The sequence below is a fragment of the Pipistrellus hanaki genome (genome assembly GCF_964339955.1).
Source record: "Pipistrellus hanaki genome assembly, chromosome: 10".
NCBI classification, from domain to species: Eukaryota; Metazoa; Chordata; class Mammalia; order Chiroptera; family Vespertilionidae; genus Pipistrellus; species Pipistrellus hanaki.
The window spans coordinates 60263195-60282769 of record NC_140512.1 but is presented as its reverse complement, the minus strand read 5'-3'; the positions used below and the strand labels follow the sequence as shown (position 1 = coordinate 60282769).

General features: G+C 38.3%; 1 protein-coding gene across 8 annotated transcripts in view; it reads right to left on the bottom strand.

Annotated features, from left to right (window-relative positions):
* The window catches only part of CADPS2 (calcium dependent secretion activator 2), a 434503-nt gene that overhangs the window by 194583 nt on the left and 220345 nt on the right, over positions 1-19575 (bottom strand). The window lies entirely within an intron of this gene.

The following is a 19575-nucleotide window of genomic DNA, read 5'->3' as shown; positions in this document are numbered from 1 at the left end:
AAAATAAAGGATCACTATAAATAGAAGTGTATTTTGATATGAAAAAAACTTCCTGAGGAAATGGGGGAAAAGCTAACTTGAGTGATAGAATCAAATCAAACCCAAATTAAAAATACACACATTTAAGAGTCAAGGTTAACTCTGGTCGGTGTAGCTCCATTGGTTGGTTGGGCATCATTCTGTGCACTGAAAGGTTGCTGGTTCAATTCTCAGTGAGGGCTTATGCCCAGTTGAAGGCTCAATCCCTTGTAGATGGCATGTTGAAGGCAGCAGATTGATGCTCCACTTTCTCATAGATATTTCTCTCTCAATCTCAAACTCCCTCTCCCTCTCCCTTTCTACAAAAAATTTTTTTAAGTCAAGGTTATTGGAATATAAAAAATAGAGGAAAATGAGCTGAATTCAACGGAGGAAGTTAGAAAAATAAAACTAGAGAAAAAAGAAGGAAATACAGATTTGAGCAAAAATCAATGTAATAATAGAGCCCTAGCTGGACTGGCTCAATGGATAGAGCATCTGAAAGGTCCCAGGTTCAATTCTGGTCAAGGGCATGTACCTTGGTTGCAGGCCCCATCCCCAGTAGGAGATGTGCAGGAGGCAGCTGATCAATGTTTCTAACTCTATATTCTTCTCCTTTCCTCTCTGTAAAAAAGCAATCAAAAAAAAAAAAATATATATATATATAAAATATATTTTTTACAGAGAGGAAGGGAGAGAGATAGAGAGCTAGAAACGTTGATGAGAGAGAAACATCGACCAGCTGCCTCTTGCACACCCCCTACCAGGGATGTGCCCGCAACCAATGTACATGCCCTTGACCGGAATTGAACCTGGGACCTTTCAGTCAGCAGACCGACGCTCTACTACTGAGCCAAACCAGTTTCGGCAATAAAATATATTTTTTAAAAATCAATGTAATAGAAATAAAATTTTAAAAAATGAACACAACCAAGTGTTAGTTTTTTTCAAAGATTAGTAAAATAAATAAACCTCTTTAGGAATAATAAAAAGTAATCAGAGAAATATAGAAACATATTTTAAATGAGAAAAAACTGGAAAAAGTATATCTATAGACACAATAAAATATTTTTAAATGTTAAAATATTAGTATCATTTTTCAGATATAAAGGAAAATTGATGCAAGGTGTACTAGAAATTTTAAACAGACCAATTCACACTAAAAATTTTGAAATGGCTATCAAAGACATCCCCTTAACTGCCAACTCAAGCTTCCTTTCCAGAAAATATTACAAATACAGCAAAATTAAGAGGAAGATACAATAAACCCCTTTATGTATGGGGAATGCATTCCAAGACTCCCAGTGGATTCCTAAAACAGTGCATACCTATATTTACTGCTAGAGGCCCAGTGCAGGAAATTCGTGCACGGGTGGGGGCCCTAGACCTGGTCTGTGATTAGGGCCATCTTCCCAGGCTGCTGGAAGCCAGTCCTGTCCCCTATCACTGCCACACACCCTGGATCCCCATTCGCCATCAGGCGATTGGAGCCTGCCAGCCAGGGGGAGGGACCTAGAGGTTGGCAGTTCCAGCCAGCTCCCCAGGCCTGTCCCCTGCTGCCACATACACCAGGTTCCTCATTTACCATCTGGCTATCAGAGCCTGCCAGCTGGGGGGAGGGACCGGTGGGGCGGGAGCTTTTCTCACCTACTTGCCAACCCCGCCCCCCCCCCCCCCCCCCCCCCCCGCTGCCCTTTGCCCTCTGTGTGTGGGGCGACCGACCAGTGGGATGGGGGCTTTGGCCTAGCACTGCCCATGTCTGCTGCCACCCACCTCCAGTTCCCTATTCCCCATAAGGTGTTCAGAGCCTGCAGGCTCCCACTGTGGGCTGAGTGCAACTCCTGCATTGAGCGTCTGCCCCCTGGTGTTCAGTGCACATCAGAGTGACTGGTCATTTAGCTGTTCGGTTGATTTGCATATTACCCTTTTATTATATAGGATGCTATGTGTTGTTTTTCTTATAAATTCATATCTATGATAAAGTTTAACTATAAATTATGCATAGTAAGAGATTAATAACAATAAAATAGAAAAATTATAACAATATACTGTAATCAGTTATATGAATATGCTGTCTCTCATACTGATCTAATAACCAAGATGGTTACTAAGTGACTAATAGATGAATGGGCAACTTATACAGCACAGATATGCTGGACAAAAGAATGATTTACTTACAGGGTAGGATGGAGTGGGAGGTCAAGAGATTTCATAAGGGGTTGCAATTTAAAAATTAGGATTCTTTATTTATGGCATTTCCCATTTAATATTTTTGGAGATTTTCTTAATAATCTCTGACCCCATTCAGCATCAGGGTGGTACATTAGTTACAATTGATTTACACCTACACATCATACACCTGAAGTTCAGAGTTTACATTATGGTTAAATTTCGATGTTGTACACTATATATGTATTTGGACAGATGTACAATGATACATATCCATCATTACCATGTCATACAGAGTATTTTCACCGCCTTAAAAATGCTCTGTGCCCCCTTCCATGACTGGCAACCATAGATTTTCCTGTCTCCATAATTTTGCATTTTGTAGAATGTGATGTAGTTGGAAACATACAGCACATAGCCTTTTCAAAAACTGGCTTCTCGCACTTAGTAATATGTATTTAAGATACCTACATGTCTTTTCATGGTTTGATAGCTAATTTCTTTGCAGCAGAACAGAATAAGTCAATTTCTTATTTAAAAATATATTGTTATTGATTTCAAAAAGGAAGGGAGAGGAAGAGAGAGTTAGAAACATCAATGAGAGAGAAACATCCATCTGCTGCCTCCTGCATGGGTCCCAGCTACTCTCCTCCCACCCCCAATGGGGACTGAGTCGACAACCCAGGCATGTGCCCTTGACTGGAATTGAACAGGGGGTTCTTCAGTCTGTAGGGTGATGCTCTATCCACTGAGCAAAACTGGCTAGGGCTAATTCCATTTTTAAAAAATATACCACACTTTATCCATTCACCTACTGAAGGCCATCTTAGTTGCTTCCAAGTTTTGCAGTTATGAATAAAGCTGGTATAAACATTCTTGTGCAAGTTTTGTATGAACATAAGCTTTCAACTCTTTTGGGTAAATACCAAGGAGCATGACTGCTGGATCAAAGGGTAAAAATATAATTAGCTTTGTAAGAAACTACCAAACTGTCTTCCAAAGTGGCTGTGTCATTCTGCATTCCCAACAGTGATGAAAGAGTTTCTGTTGCTCCATATTCTTGCCAGCATTTGTTGTCAGTGTTCCAGATTTTGGACATTCTAAACAAACTTTCAATAATAGAATATCTTACACAGGTTGTTCTAGTAAAAAGATTTTAAAAAACAGAGAAAGTGAAAGAAAATGAATAAAAACAGGATAAAGCTGGTCAACTGATATAATGAGATCACTATAAGTTTTATTTCCAAACTTCAAACTAGATGAAAATCTTAAAAGAAAAAAAATGTTAGAGAATTTCACCTATAAACATAGATGAGAAATTTGGCAATGGAGATAACCATATGAATTACAGAAAGAAGAGCTCAGGTAGTTAAAAGCAAGTGAAAAGTTACTCAAATTCATCAGACAGATAAACTGAAGAGAATATTTAACTTATTTAATTATTAATAACTTTTAGTTTTTTCTAAAAGGAGAGGGCGGAGAGGATTGTATAAAAAAAGACAACCTGGAAGAAATGGTAAAAAATTCCTAGAAACATAATATTCCAAAACTAAATTAGGAAGAATAAAAGAAAAAACTGAATAGACCAATTACAACTAATAAAAGAAAAGCAGCAAACAAACACCTCCCAGCAAACAAGAGTCCTGGGATGGATGGCTTCACAGGAGACTTTTACCAAAACATTCGAAGAAGAACTAATGCATATCATTCTCAAACAATTCCAAAAAATTTAAGAGCAGGAAAGATTTACAACTTACTTTTATGAAGCATTATCTAGTTCTAATACCAGGTAAGGATACTATAAAGAAACAGAATTATAGGCCAATATCCCTTATTAACACAAGTGTTAAAATCTTTAATAAAATATTAGCAAACCAGATTCATCAATACATTAAAAGATCATACACCATGATCAAATGGGATTTATTCAGGGGATGCATGGTTGGTATAATATTTGCAAAACATGATACATCACATATAACAAAGGATAAAAATCACATGATCAAATCAGTAGATGCATAAAAAGCCTCCAGAGCCCATATATGATAAAAACTCTGAACAAAATGAGACTAGAGGGATTACACCTCAATATAATAAAGGCTATATATGACAAATCTACAGCCACCATTATACTCAAAGGACAAACACAAAAAGTGTTTCTTTTAAGATTAGGAATAAGACAGGGATGTCCACTTTCACCACTTTTATTTAACATTAATCAGACAAAAGAAAAAAGATATCCAAATAGGAAAGGAGGAAGTAAAACTGTCATTATTCATGGAAGACATGATAATGTACTTAGAAAGCCCTAAAGATTTCATCAAGAAACTACAAGATCTAATAAATGAATTTAGCAGGCTACTAAATTAATATTCAGAAGCCAGTGGCATTTTTATACACCAATAATGAACTATCAGAAAGATAAATTAAGGAAACCATCTCATTTACTGTTGCAACAGCAACAAAAAAGTAGGGTACCTAGGAATAAATTTAACCAAGAAGGTAAAAGATGTGTACTCAGAAAATTATAGGACATTTAAGAAAGAAACTGAGGAAGATACAAACAACTGGAAGCATATTCAGTGTCCACGGATTGGAAGAACTAACATCATTAGAATATCCATACTACCAAAAGCAATCTATATGTTCAATACAATTCCTATCAAGATACCAGTGGCATATTCCACAGCTCTAGAGAAAATATTCCAAATATTGACATGGAACCAAAAAAGACTCTGAAGAGCCACAGCAATCTTGAGAAGAAAGAACAAAGTTGGAGGGATCACAATACCAGATGGATATCAAACTATACTACAAGGCCATTGTAATCTAACGGTTCAGTAGGGAAAAAAGCACAGGCATACAGACCAATGGGAACAGAACAAAGAGCTCAGAAACCAACTCATGCCCTTATGGTCAATTAATATTTGACAAAGGAGGCAAGAGCATACAATGAAGTAAAGACAGTCTCCTCAAAAAGTGGCATTGGAGAAACTGGACAAAAAAATTGCAAACTACATAATGAAACTAAACCACCAACTTATACCATATATAAGGCTAAACTCAAAATGGATAAAAGACTTACATTTCTTATAGCAATATTTTTGCCAATATGTCTCCAAGGGCAATAGAAACACAGGATAAGATAAACAAATAGGACTACTTGCTAAAAAGCTTTTGCACCACAAAGGAAACCATCAACAACATGAAAAGACAACCTACTGAATGGGAGAATATATTTGCCAATGATACATCTGATAAGGGGTTAATTTTCAAAACAAAGAACATATGTAATTCCATATCAGTAAGATAAACAATCCAATTAAACATGGGGCAAAGGACCTAAATAGACACTACTCCAAAGAGGACATACAGATGACCAATAAGACATATGAAAAAACAATGCTCAACTTCACTAATCATCAGAGATGCAAATTAAAACCACAATGAGATATCACCTCACACATGGCAGAATTGTTATCTTAAAAAAATCAACATGCAATAGCACTGGTGAGGATGGGCAGAAAGGGAACCCTTGGGTCCTCTTGGTGTGAATGTATACTGGTGCAGCTACTGTGGAAAACAGTATAGCGTTGCCTTAAAAAATTAAAAATGGAACTGTCTTCTGACCCAGTGATCACACTTCTAGGAATACATCCTAAGAATCCCAAAATATGGATTCAAGAGAATATATGCACCCCTATGTTCATAGCAGCATTATTAACAATAGCCAAGATATGGAAACAGCCCATGTGCCCATCAGTAGATTAGTGGATAAAAAAGTTGTGGTACATTTACTCAATGGAATACTACATCACCATAAAAAAAGAGAAGGGAATCTTATCTTTTGTGACAGCCTGGATGGAACTAGAGATCATTATGCTAAGTGAAATAAGCCAGTCAGAGAAAGACAAATAGCATGTATCTCACATATATGTGGAATCTAATGAATGAAATGAACTAAAAAAAAACAGAAACAGAGGCATGGATACGGGGAACAGATTGGCAGATGTCAGAGGGGAGGGAGTCGAGGACTGAATGAAAGAAGATGAAGGGATTAGTCAAAGACCATATATGCATAACACACAAAGACAACAGTTTGGTGATAGCTAGAGGAAAAGGGGGCTGGGGCTAGGTGGAGGTGACTAAAGGTGGGTATAATGAGAATAGAAAGAGACTTCGCCTGGGGTGAAGGGCACACAATGCAGTGTGCAGATGATGTTTTATGGAATTACTAGAGGCCCAGTGCACAAAAATTCATGCACTTGGGGAGTCCTTCAGCTTTGACTGCACCCTCTCACAATTCAGGACACCTTAGGTAGGGTCCCTAGGCCTGGCTTGAGGTCAGGGCCTATTGGGGCTCCCCTTCCCCAGACTGCAGGCAGCTGGTCCCACCCCGACCACTGCCACTGCCACTGCCACTGCTTGCCATCTGTGCAGCACTGCTCCTCCTGCCACTGGTGGCCTCCCTCTGCAGGCAACAGGCTGGGGTGCAATGGCTTGGCTGGCCTCCCTCCTTCTTTGCTGGGGGCCCTGCGAGGAGTTATCTGCTTACCTGATCGCCCCTAACTGCTTGCCTACCTACCTGATCACCCCTAACTGCTGGTCTGCCTACCTGATAACCCCTAACCCCTCTGCCTGCCTGATTGCCGCTTACTGCTTGCTTGGGGGCAGGGCCCAGCACTGACTTACAGTTGGTCAGCCTCTGGTCATTACTGGTGGTTATGACCCAGGGATTTTATATATTAGGATATGAAATCTGTATGGTTTTGTGAACCGATTTCATCGCAACAAATGTAATTAATAAAAATAAATAAATGAAATGAAATATAAATAAAATAAAATACTGTGAGTTCCATTCTTTCAAGCTCAATAATCCAATAAAAAATCAAATTGTACCAAATTAATTTTTTTTGATTTTATGATTGTTAACCTTTCTTAACCATACATTTTAACAAAATATACTCTTGAATTTGGAATTTATATCTCAGTTCTTACATATATTCAAACTAATTATTTCAAAATGAATGTAAATGACATTTTAATTAGTAATGTGTCTCCTGGCAATTAAGATTCTCTTGCAGCAATTAAAATGGCAAGGCATATTATTAAAGTCCCATGACTCTTCATACCTCTTCCTGACAATTACCAGGAAAAACATTAAAGGCAAGATTGTAGCTATAATCCATTCACTGAATATTTGGTAGCAGAATAAACACTTTCTCCTCCTTGCCTAGTAAATTTTCATTTCATACATATTACCTATCAATCATTAATGTAATTAAATGTCACAAAGTTCAATTTTTCATTTTTATAACTTATTACAATCAATTGATTTTGTAGAAACATAAGTTGTAGGGATAACTTTAAATAAGAAATAATTTTTAACCCACTTATTTATGATATGACTTTAACGGTCAGAACATTAAATAAAAAGTGGTTGATTCTAGCAGAAAGTTCTAGTGCTGAAAATATCAGACATCTAAAATTATTACAAAATGAATATATTAATGTAACAAGGATATATGCATAAAATTGTTTATACTGCTTAGTGTGTTGTCAAAGAATGAAACACTTTCATTTTTAACTTTTAAATATCTATTTAAAAAAAGGGTATTATGAAATTACTTTTATGTTCTTTAAATTATCACTGTAATAGAAAAACATCTCAACATTACAAGGAACATATGACACATCAAAACACTATATCATAAATTTAAAACATACCATTTATTTGTAAATCAGTTTGAATAACCTATTGTTTTTTAATAGTTAAAATGTATTTAGTGTTAACTATTTTCTTAATAAACAATAAGTAATTAATAACCCTCACAATAAACTTTTTTATTTTTTAATCCTTGCCCGAGGATATTTTTTTCCATTGATTTTTAGAGAGAGTAGAAGTGGGGTGGGGGGAAAAGGAAACATGGATGTGAGAGAGACACATTGATGGGTTGCCTCCTACATGTGGCCCGATCAGGGCCTGAGATTGACCTGCAACCTGGGTATGTGTCTTTAACCTGGAACTGAACCCATGACCATTTGGTGTGCAAGTCAATACTCTACCACTGAGCCACATCAGCCAGGGCCATCATTATCATTAGCATATTACACTTTGATTGGTTGAATGGCAGAACAGCTCTCTGGACACTTAGCATATTAGGCTTTTATTATATAGGAAGATGCATATATATGTGTGTGTGTGTGCATATATACATAAATACACACACAAACACACACACACACACACACACACACACACACAAACAGTATTTTTCCATCTATAAGATGCTCCCCCTTTTCCAACCCAAAATTAAGAAATCAATATATTAAATATTTTGCTGGTTTTCCTCTTAAGGCCTTTTTCTTTATTGGCATCTTAAGGAGTTCTTGTTTTCTCCATTGTCTGACCATGCATTCAGTGGGAGGAGGCTCAAATCGTCTCTCTGCAGCTCTATTTCCATGCTCTTTTGCATAGCTGATTACATTCAGTTTGAATTTTCTAGAGTAAGACAACTGCTTACTGGTATTTAGTCTCTTTTTATTTTTTTGCCATCTTATGGATTCAGAATGCTCTGGTCCCTTGTTGCAACTGTGCATTCTCCACCTCCACCTCCAAGTGCAGCATCAGCTGATGTCAGTAACAATAAGGCTCCTGCCGAGACCGGTTTGGCTCAATGGATAGAGCGTTGGCTTGGGGACTGAAGGGTCCCGGGTTCGATTCCAGTCAAGGGCATGTACCTTGGTTGCGGGCATATCCCCAGTAGGGGGTGTGCAAGAGGCAGCTGATCAATGACTCTCTCTCATCAATGTTTCTAACTCTCTATCTCTCTCCCTTCTTCTCTGTACAAAATCAATAAAATATATTTAAAAAAACAAAAAATAAAAAACAATAAGGCTCCTGATTGGAGGAAGCCTGTTTGACAAGGTATGGGCAGCAGTGTGTTAAGCCCAGACTTCGTGATCCCCAAGGACCACCAGGGAGCCAAATCCGATGCAATAAACAAAAGAGCCTTTTCCATGCTAGCATGGGCTCTGTCCCACTCACACCGGCAGCATAGCGGAAGAGAGAGCGAATTTTGCCCAGTCCAGGGGTTTTACTCCGGTCCGTGGTGATGTCACTGCCTCGGCTAACCCCTGATTGGTTGGGTGAGGGCTAGGGTTCAATTACAGAATGGAGGATAACTCCGCCCTGCCCTATCAAGTGCACCCAGGTGGTTCCCTCCTTTGTTGACTTTCATGTATAAGACACCCCTCGATTTTTCAGTGTCATGATGGTAGGAAAAAAAAATAGCATTGTATATAGAAAAATACAGTAATAAAGTTAGAGTCAGTATCCCTGCCTTCAGGAGACAACAATATAGCTATAGATATAAGACATACACATCAGAAAATAGAAGTATCAAAAGAAGACAGTACTTGGAGAACATTGTTAAGTGAAATAGGTGAGTAAGAGAAAGACAAGTGCCATATTATTTCACTCATATGTTGAACTTAACGAGCAAACTGAACTACCAAGCAAAAAAAGAAACCCATAGACAGAGAAGAGGCAGCCAGCTCTGGTTGGGGGATGTGCTGGGGTGTGTGAAAAGACTGAGTGAAAAAAAGAAAAAAACTTATGGACATGGACAACAGTGTGGTGACTTCCAGGGTAGAGGGGTGGAAAAGGGTGTGGGGGATAAATGGTGATAGAAATAAAAAAGATGCGCTTTCCCTCTCTGAATTGAATATTAATATAACATCCTTAAGGCTATAAATGACTCCAGGATAAATGATTAGAACTTTCAATACTTTAAAAACTCTTTGCTCTTTCTGTTCACGTCATCAACACTGGAATTAATTAAAATTAGTGAACATTGTGATTATGATTCTTTTTATAATCAGGACACACATTCATCCAGCTAAAATTCATTTGCTACCACCCCCATTATCATGAACTTACAATGATTCCCACCTGTTTCAAATATAATCTGGATATGGGAGTGTGGCTGACTATTATATTCTGTTACCCATGCCCCATTCTGCTGAACTCTAGCTATGATCATAAGAGAGGATCAGGAAATAGTCCTTAATATAGTAGGTTATCGTTTATGAAAAGAATGCCAGAATTAAATGCATTGTTAGACATTGGGACTACTTCTGGGGAAATGTAATAGTTTCTGTATTTTCAGACACTAGTCTACCAGCCAGTACTTTGCACTAACACCATTTTTTTCCTAGTGGACCTGTCAGATCCTCCATGCTGTCTTATGCCTCCTATTGTCAGGGCTTTCAAATGAGGTGAGCGTGGCTGCCACCTGTGTTGATCAGGTTCTTCTGCTCCTGCTGCCCTCTCTATTGCTATGTTTCATGCTCTTTTTTAATTTACGTAGTCCTCAGCCTCCTACGTTTCTTCCTTATTTTGGCCCACAGCCATGCTCTGACCCTCTGAAATCTTTGCAAACCCTAGAGCAGTCAGCCCATCCTTTTGCTTCCTCCAACTTCTCTCTCACTTACAGGTCCACAACTTGACCTATCTCTCAGAGCAAAGTGCTGGTTCCTTTTAAATGAGACAAGCACCAGACAATTTCACTCATATGTGGAATCGAATGAATAAAATGAACTAACAAGCAAAACAGAGACAGACTCTTAGCTAGACAGCAGGCTGACAGCTGTGCGGGGAGGGGCAGAGGCACTGGGTTATGAGGTGGATTGAGCCAAAAAGAAAATAGAGAAAAAACTTATGGACTCGGACAACAGTGTGGTGACAGCTGGGGGGGAAGCAGGGAGGGGAGGTGGAGGAGGGTTTGGGGTGATAAATGGTGGTGGAGACTTGACTTGGGGTGGTGAACACACAATACAGTGTACAGATGATGTGTTGTAGAACTGTGCACCTGAAACCTGTATAATTTCGTTAACCAGTGTCACCCCAATAAATTCAATAAGAAAGAAAAAAATTCTCTTCTTTCTGCTTTGTCAGTTGTTGGAAAGAACATTTCATGAAGTGTTTTGTGCCTATCTAAAATGGAGTAAAGTGTTCATCCACTGGAACTGACAGAACAAATTCTGAAGTAAATATGACTATTACAAATCAGCAATCACCATAGGAGAAAGTAAATTACTTTTGATTCCACAAAAATTGTATGTACAAAGCTCAATCTAATTTTTTTTTTTGCCTTTTGTAAGTATTGGTTACATATTAGTAAAACATCATCCTTCTAAACGAATCCTGAGATACACTTTTACCCACAGGAAAAGTTGCTAAAACTTCCTACCTTTCAATCACATATTACAGGAGTGGTTTAACTATATATGCTGACACAATAGATAATATTAGAAATTTACTTTATCATATTTAGGCAAAAAGTCATTAGAAAAGGAAGCCCCACTATAGAAAATAATGACTTCAAATTTAAGTTTTTAGACAAGGATTCATTTTTTCCATAATATTGTCCCCACAATGTCCAGCATGATTCAGGGTTCAGGTTCAAGGTTTGGGGCCTGGAGGAGGCTGCAGGCAAATGAATGAGACTAGACAAGGAAGTATAAATTTGGGAATATTGAGCCCAACTCAAGAGGAAGGACTTCACCCGCTCTGGCCTTGTTATCGCTTTTATTAAGACTATGGGATACACCCATAGCCTTTAGGCAGGCAATTCCAATAATAGCCAATCAGCAACGATTTACATAAAACTAAAAGGTGGAAGTTGCTTTAGCTACCATTGTCCCAACTAGACAGTGGGTGCTCATCTCTGACCTTTCAGAGCCTTCAAGGTTGACCAGCCTTCCAGGTTCCTTGTCCACCTCTCTGCTAGTGAGGACAATGGGAAGCTTCCAACAAAGCAGCATTTGCCATTTTTAATAATTTTATAACAGTAAATATGTTATACTGCATTGGGCTGAAATAAAGGGAGAAGTTCTATCTTATTCTTCTCACTTAATATGAAATATCCACCTCTTACAGAATGTGAACTTACTTTATCAGATAAATCAGTCAAGTCAGCTCTTTAGGCACAGTAGCGAGCTCTACTGTAATACTAGTGACCTGGTACATGAAATTCATACACATTAAAAGGGAATTAATTAGAGGAAATATTTTAATATTGCTATTTGCCCTTTCTCTATAATAGACATGTCAGAGATAAAAGAAAATTAGTAAGATTTATATGAAAATCTCGCTGCTGTCAGAGTCTGGGGTGCATCCTGGGCCCCAAAGTCAAGTTCCCATCCACCCATGAGCACCTCAAAATTGTGCAAGACCCAGACCTGGCCAGCCCCACTTGCCAAGCCCCATTGGGTGGAGGGTGCAGCCTCATGTTCCTTGTCAAGCCCCGCTGCTGTTGGGGCTCGGCCTCTGGTTCCACGCCTGGCCTCAGGTCCCACAGCCCTGGCATAAGTGCATGAGGGCATGAGGGTCTGAGGGTCTGAGGGTGTGAGGGCGTGATGACCATTTGCATATTAGCTCTTTATTATATAGGATCTCTATTTTTCTAACTTTGGACATAGGGAAGACAAAAGAAAGCTAGCAGCAAAACATACATAGGCACACAAAGTGAAACAAAATACCACTGCCAACACCTACGTTCATAATACCTTGTTTCCCCGAAAATAAGATATCCTCCGAAAATAAGACCTAGCACATGGAAAGAAAAGACATCCCCTGAAAATAAGACCTAGCACAACTTTGGGAGAAAAAAATTAATATAAGATACTGTCTTATTTTCGGGGAAACAGGGTAGCTGTGAAATAAAATGCATATAAAAGCCAACAATTAAACAGAAGGCCCTAATGAGGGATATAATTCTCATACTCTCCAGAAATTACTGGAGGACTTGTACACTTCTATTTCCCCATCCAACTCTGAACAATTTCTTCTGAAGGAAATCAAATGACATGGTTAAAACCAGGTTTCATTATAGCTCATGGGAATATGTTTATTTTAATAACAACTGCCACTAGTTAATTGAGCACTTATTATGTAACAAGCACTGAGCTATGTGCTTTATGAGCATATCTAATTCTATGCTCAGGGCAACCTAACTTTATGGTTGAGAAACATGAGGCTATGTATGAAGAATTAAATAGCTTGACCAATCTTGCATAAAAATGTCAGGGCTAGAATTTGAACCCAGGTCTGTCTAACTCCAAAGCCTGTATTCTTAACCACATTGTATCTTTTTTTTTTTTAATTGATTTCAGAGAGGAAGGAAGAGGGAGAGAGAGAGAGATAGAAACATCCATGACAGAGAATCATGGATCGGCTGCCTCCTGCAAGTCCCCCACTGGGGATCAAGCCCACAACCCAGGCATGTGCCCTTGACCGGAATCAAACCTGGGATCTTTCAATTCGCAGGCCGATGCTCTATCCACTGAGCCAAACTGGCTAGGGTGACCACGTTGTATCTTGCTTCCTGGTTAAGAAGATGTCCTTAAAGAGAATAAGGTGGCTTGAAAGTAATTTACTTTTTTTTTTTTTATCTTGCCCAAGAATATGAACATGTCCACCTTACTTTCCTTAAGAGAAATTTAATTTTAGGTTTAAAATAAAGAATCAAAAGAAATAGACTTCAGAGCTGAGAGAAACCTAAGGAAAGATGAAGAAACAAAGGAGGCATGTAGCGACAGACCCAGAGCAGCAAGTTGCCTGCAGAACTGGCTGCAGCCCAGGTCTCCCAGTCTCCTGGATGCTTGAGAAGGAGAAAGGCATCAAACATCAGGGGATGTGTGTGTCTATTATTATTATTATTATTAACGTGGTTTTTGCTTTGTTTCACAGCATAAATGTTTATTTTTCCTTCTTTTACTAGTGTCTCAACTCAAAGATATATTTTTTTGGGATTTTATCAATGGCTAAGACATACTGCATATTTCTGGGAGAAAGCCAGGGTGTGAAGGCTGAAGTCTGGCCCCAGAGCTCAAGTCCCTGCACCGTGCTGGGTGGACAAGAGTCTCACCTAAAGGAATACTCTCAAATGAATTTCCCTAAGAATCAGATTTTGGGTAACAAAATTTTTATTTTTTATTTTAAAAAACATTTTTGCTTCTTTATTACTTAGTGTGATAACTGCATTCTTTCATCATAAAAGTACTAAACTACATCACAGAAAATCTGGAAACTAGAAAACTTTACCCATAGTTGCTTTAGAAAACTTTACCCATAGTTGCTTTATTCTATGCAGTATTAAATAAATACTTATTTATTTCCGAATTTTTATATGCATGTTTTTTTAATACTATCAGAGTATAAACAATTCTATAATTCTATGTGTATTTTTCAAATTAACGCTAATAAAGCTTGTTTCAGTCAGTCTTCATATTTCCTTTTCTAGCCAGGAGAAAATTGAATAAATCCTGTCATCTCTCTCCAAATTGCCCCCATTTCTCCCAAAACTCTGAACATGTATATCTGTAGGAAATGGCATGTGTGTGTGTGTGTGTGTGTGTGTGTGTGTGTGTGTATCTGCTCATGGAGGGCTAAGGGAGAAAATGATTTGCTAAGTCATGAATTCCCAGGGGGTTTAGGAGCCATTTACATTTTTCTAGTCTAATGTCTCCTTTAGCAACTGATGAAATTGAGGCCAAGAAAGATGCAGTGTCTTACCAAGGTAGTGAAAAAAACTGAGACCTAAATACAAGTATGTTGGCTCTTAAATAGTGCTTATTCCACATAACTATTACTGCACAGTCTCCACCTGGGCTGTTTGGGCTGTAGGCAATACAATCCTTAATGGCCATTTGTAAGCTTTCCGCCACAGGAGAACAAAGGACCAGGAAAAATTCGCTGAACCTCAGGAGTCAGTCCATAGAGAGAAGAGAAACTGTCCTGAAGACACCTGATCGCCCACCTGCAGCCCCCAAACCCACTGCTGACAAGAGTTTCAGGCCAGTGATTCCACATGAGGATGGAACTCCAGCTACTGGGTGTTCCATCATCCACCCAAAGGCCCCTTGGCTCAGTGCTGTTCAGACCTTCCATTTGGATATTCCATCTCCTGTCCCCTTTCCTTAAATAAATTCCATGTTTCTTTAATCAGCATCTGAACCATGTTCACCTTTCACTTCTTACACTCTCACATCTCTTGGCCTGGCTCCATTAGGCTAAGACCAGACACGGGCCACAATTCAGCGACAAGTATCAGAGGAATGAACGAAGAATCAACATCTTTAAATGATGTCCAAATTTTCTTGACCTCCCAAAGTGCTTGAGCATTCAACAAGCCCAAGATCTGTGCTTGTTGACTCAGTATTAATATTTTAAAACTTCTGGATGTGTGCAAAAGAATAAAAAGTATCACTGTGTCAGTAGTAAGGTATGGATTAAGAAAATAATTGTATACATAAAGTCATTATAGAATTGTACAATGTTCCTGAATAGTTTTCATCATAATTTTTTAAAAAGTATCCCAACTTAAATAAGATATGGGTCTGTGGTTTCTGAAAGAAAATAAAGAAAAAAGGACCTTATATTGCCTTCTTTAAATTTTTTGCCCTAACGTGCCTTTGTTTAAGATGCTCAGATGTGCCATTTAAGGGTGTCTAAAACCAAAAGAAAGCAGTTATTTGAGAAATGAAAAGTAAAGAAGAAAATAATATATATTAAGGTGTTCCTCCCCTGGAGAAAATCTTGAGAGTAAAACGGTGCTGAATGGAAAGCCGCATGTCAAGTTAACATTAAGGGCTCATTTCCTATGGGAACAATCAGAGAGGAATAAAGTTTGAAAATGTTTCTATTATTATCAAATAATGTATTAATCACTAGTAAATTAAAATGAAAAACAGAGTTCTTAATGACTTAAGGCAGCATAAGAAAACAACCTAAATATGAAGGTATTTTGGGGGAAAAAAGTTGGCTTTTTGACTTCCTATTTTTATCATTCTACAATGATTCTATCAATGTTTATCAAGTACCACAAATGGACTTCTCTTCTGAAGAGCAGTAGTATTTGAAAAAAGAATCAATTATGTATAAAGAACCTAGCAAACACTTTGTCAGAGTGTTGGCAAGGCAACAAGAAGTGGGGTTTCTATGAAATGAGGATAAGCCAAAATAAGGAAAATTCAAATTGGGAATGCAAACACAGCTAAACATAGGCTCAGGTGAAGGACTGATGCCAATACATGGTTATTTCAGAGAAGAATGTGTGGGGAAGTCATTCTAAAAGGTTGCTTCAAAGTGAGGAAACCATTTTTTTTTTTTCCCTAGAAAAAAAGCAGATTTGTCCTTTCTGTAAGGCCTGGACCTTCCAGGCAAATGCCACCCTGAAAAAAAAAATAATAATAAGATTTTCCTTCCCTCGGTCATCAGACTGTACCTTAAATGAGTTGCAGATCACAAACCTTAAATCAGAAATAAAACACTGCAACTTTATTAGCGTGCAGTGATTTCCCTTTATGAGCAAATGCACTGTCTGAATTTTAAGTATGTGACTAAAAGTGTCCGTGGGCATGAAGCCCAGCCAGAAACGCCTGCCTGACCCTCCCTCTTCAAGAGCAGGATAAAGAAATGCAGCCCGCCTGGTGCTTGCCCAGTGCTCCCTGCTGGGAGCTGACCTGCTGTCCCTCCCTTACAGCAACAGGTGGGCCCAAAGCCTTTGATACCCGTGGGATGTAAATTAAATGGAGACTTCATCTACGACAATTTCAAAGTCTTTCAATACTTGTATTAATTTAACATAAGTTTATGGATCTACACTTTAAAAAAAGGAAATTTATATGACAGTGATAAAACTACAATTTTATCTTACCAATTCTTAATTGCATAACTATTCTGTAGTTATACAGGCATGAAGTTTCATTCATTTTTAACTGTAAGATAACCAGTTGCTCACAGATTTCTCTTCAGTCATGGTCTCCACATATTTGGGATGGCCAGTTTAATTTTCTCCCTCCTTTTCAATTACAGATGCAATCGTTCTAACAGTCGTTTGTTTTAGTAGTCCCCCTGTATTTTGCCTTTCTTTTGGTTTAGAAAATATCACTTGAATTAGGAAAATGTTATTTAATAAAAACCGGGACAGGGTTTCTGAGATTTAAGTTAATACCGTTACTCAGCCACTAGGCTATGCTAAAGGATAGCCCATTTGTTAAGAACACGGCTGTCTTCCAGCTACCTAAGAAGGCAGGCAAATTAATTCAAAAGCTGGATATGAATTATTTAACCATTCAAAATCTAGCTGGTAATTCACTTGACAGATTTATGTGAGTTAGTTTTTATAATTACTTTTTATGACATACTCCAAAAGAATAAATGAACCCTTTTTTAAATTTGTTTTACCAAATATGTCTTGTGGTAATGTCTAATTAGATTTTAAAATAATGAAATCATAATTATGCTTAACTTATCCAAATTAAATATCTATTTTCATTTGCATATAGTTAATTCTATTTTTATAAACTATAAATGTACACAGTCATGGACTGGTTAGTTATCAGAAACATGAGCTTTAAACCAGGTATATATTTTTCTGCTTCAAAAAAAGGTCATGTTAAAATGTAAACAGCTGTGAGCCAAGCACCATTTATTTCACTTATCTTAGGCATTTTTCACATTAAAATTATACTCTGTTCTGTATAAATTATGCTTAGAACCCTTTCAGTTTCAGCTTACTCCCATTCTCACTACTTATCCCTGAAAACTCTACAGAGCCCACTGCCTTCATGTTCATCATCATCCTTATTCACATCTGTCCCTGATCACACACTGTGGAGGCACTGGGGCTCAGGCAGGTCTGAGAAGCTCACAGTCTACCTGGGAACACTTACACAGATATAGGCAACACCGATAAAAACATTTATTTTCCAAATGAGTAAAACATAGAATAAGTGTTAAAACTGTTCACGTGAGAAAGATATACTTGTGCCCACCTTATTAAAACAGAAAATGGATTTCATGACTAAAGCCCAAAAGGATTTCATAGGCTACTTCTGAAAATAAAGGCCCATAACCTTCCTATTTAATCTACTTGATAACTCTATCTGTAAGAGTTTGCCATATTTTAAAGATATATTAATTTTAACTTGAGTTGTCTCTTTTTCAATTATTCATGATGCATCTGTTAATTATTCATTGTAAGATGAATTATTGACAGAATACAATTCAGTCTGAAAGCAAAGTGCTATTAATCTACTTTGTGCTCCTATTCAATTATTGCTTTGGCGTATGATAGAGCACTTGGGGGAAAAAGATTATAGTTAAGTTTCCCATCTTAAATGTAATTAAGTTCAGTAAAATCTATTTACGAAGCACCTCAGAAAATATGAATACAGTTATATGTAGGTCAAGTTATGCTTTCTCACACACAACTGTACGCAAGGGTGATATTGCAAATATTTAAAACTTACCACTCAGGCACTGAGAGGCCTGAACTGGTGGTAAAGCACAGTACTGTCCCCACCCACAGGGAGAAAGTCTATTACAGCAATGCTGGAAGCTTTCAATTTGGTGGATCATTATCATTATGCCCAAACGCCAGTATTAAATAATTTGTGAATGGCCATTACAAACTATAACTAAGAATATTAAGAAAGTCATAATATTCTTAATTATGCTCCATCACTTTAGAGAAGTAGTAAAACTCCCTAATCTCAAATTTGCACCAAACTTGCCATTATCATCTGCAACCCCCACCCACGTACATGCTCTGTCATGTGACATTATGACTCACAACTCCTGCCCATATACATGCTCTGTCATGTGACTGGGATGCCCTTCCTCCCCACTGCTCACCTGCTGAACTGACAGGTCAGAGTTCATCTCAAAGGCCAGCTGTCTTAGGAGATTTTCAGGACGAACTGCAGCTGGAACCACTCGGACGCCTCCCAGCTCTCAGTCCTCCCTTACTGCACTGATGACTCAGTGTGAGAATTACTTGTATTCCAGCTTGAATCCCTGACCAGCCAGTTCTTGTGGGCCTTGCTCGGTATCTTACTGAGGTCTGCTCTGGTTTCAACAGAGTAAGTGCTCAAGACACACTGCCGCGTCCATCACTGGTGAGCAGGCAGATGGGTGAGTGAAGGAATTCTAAATATTAAGTCCCAGGAATTGCAACTGCATTATGAGCTGAGCTGCAGTCTTTACTTTGCATTACACATTAAAGAGGCCATCATGTGAGCTACCCAGAGTACTGTCGCCCTCTGTGAAGTTAGTTCTGATGCTACATACATTGCCCACCCACTTAAGAAAAATGGCCACATTCTTTCCTAATGGCTAACACCCCTATGTTGGGATTTGGTTATAGTGAGTCCTGAAGTGTTAACCTGAGAAAGATCTGGGTTTGTTAAAAATCCGTTTCATTGTACTCACACGTTCAGCCCTGTTACCTCACCAGCAACAAGGGAAAGCGATCTCTGGCCGAGGTGACTGGCCCCTGGCAACCCCAGGAGGCAGCCCCGCACTTGTTTCCTTCAGGG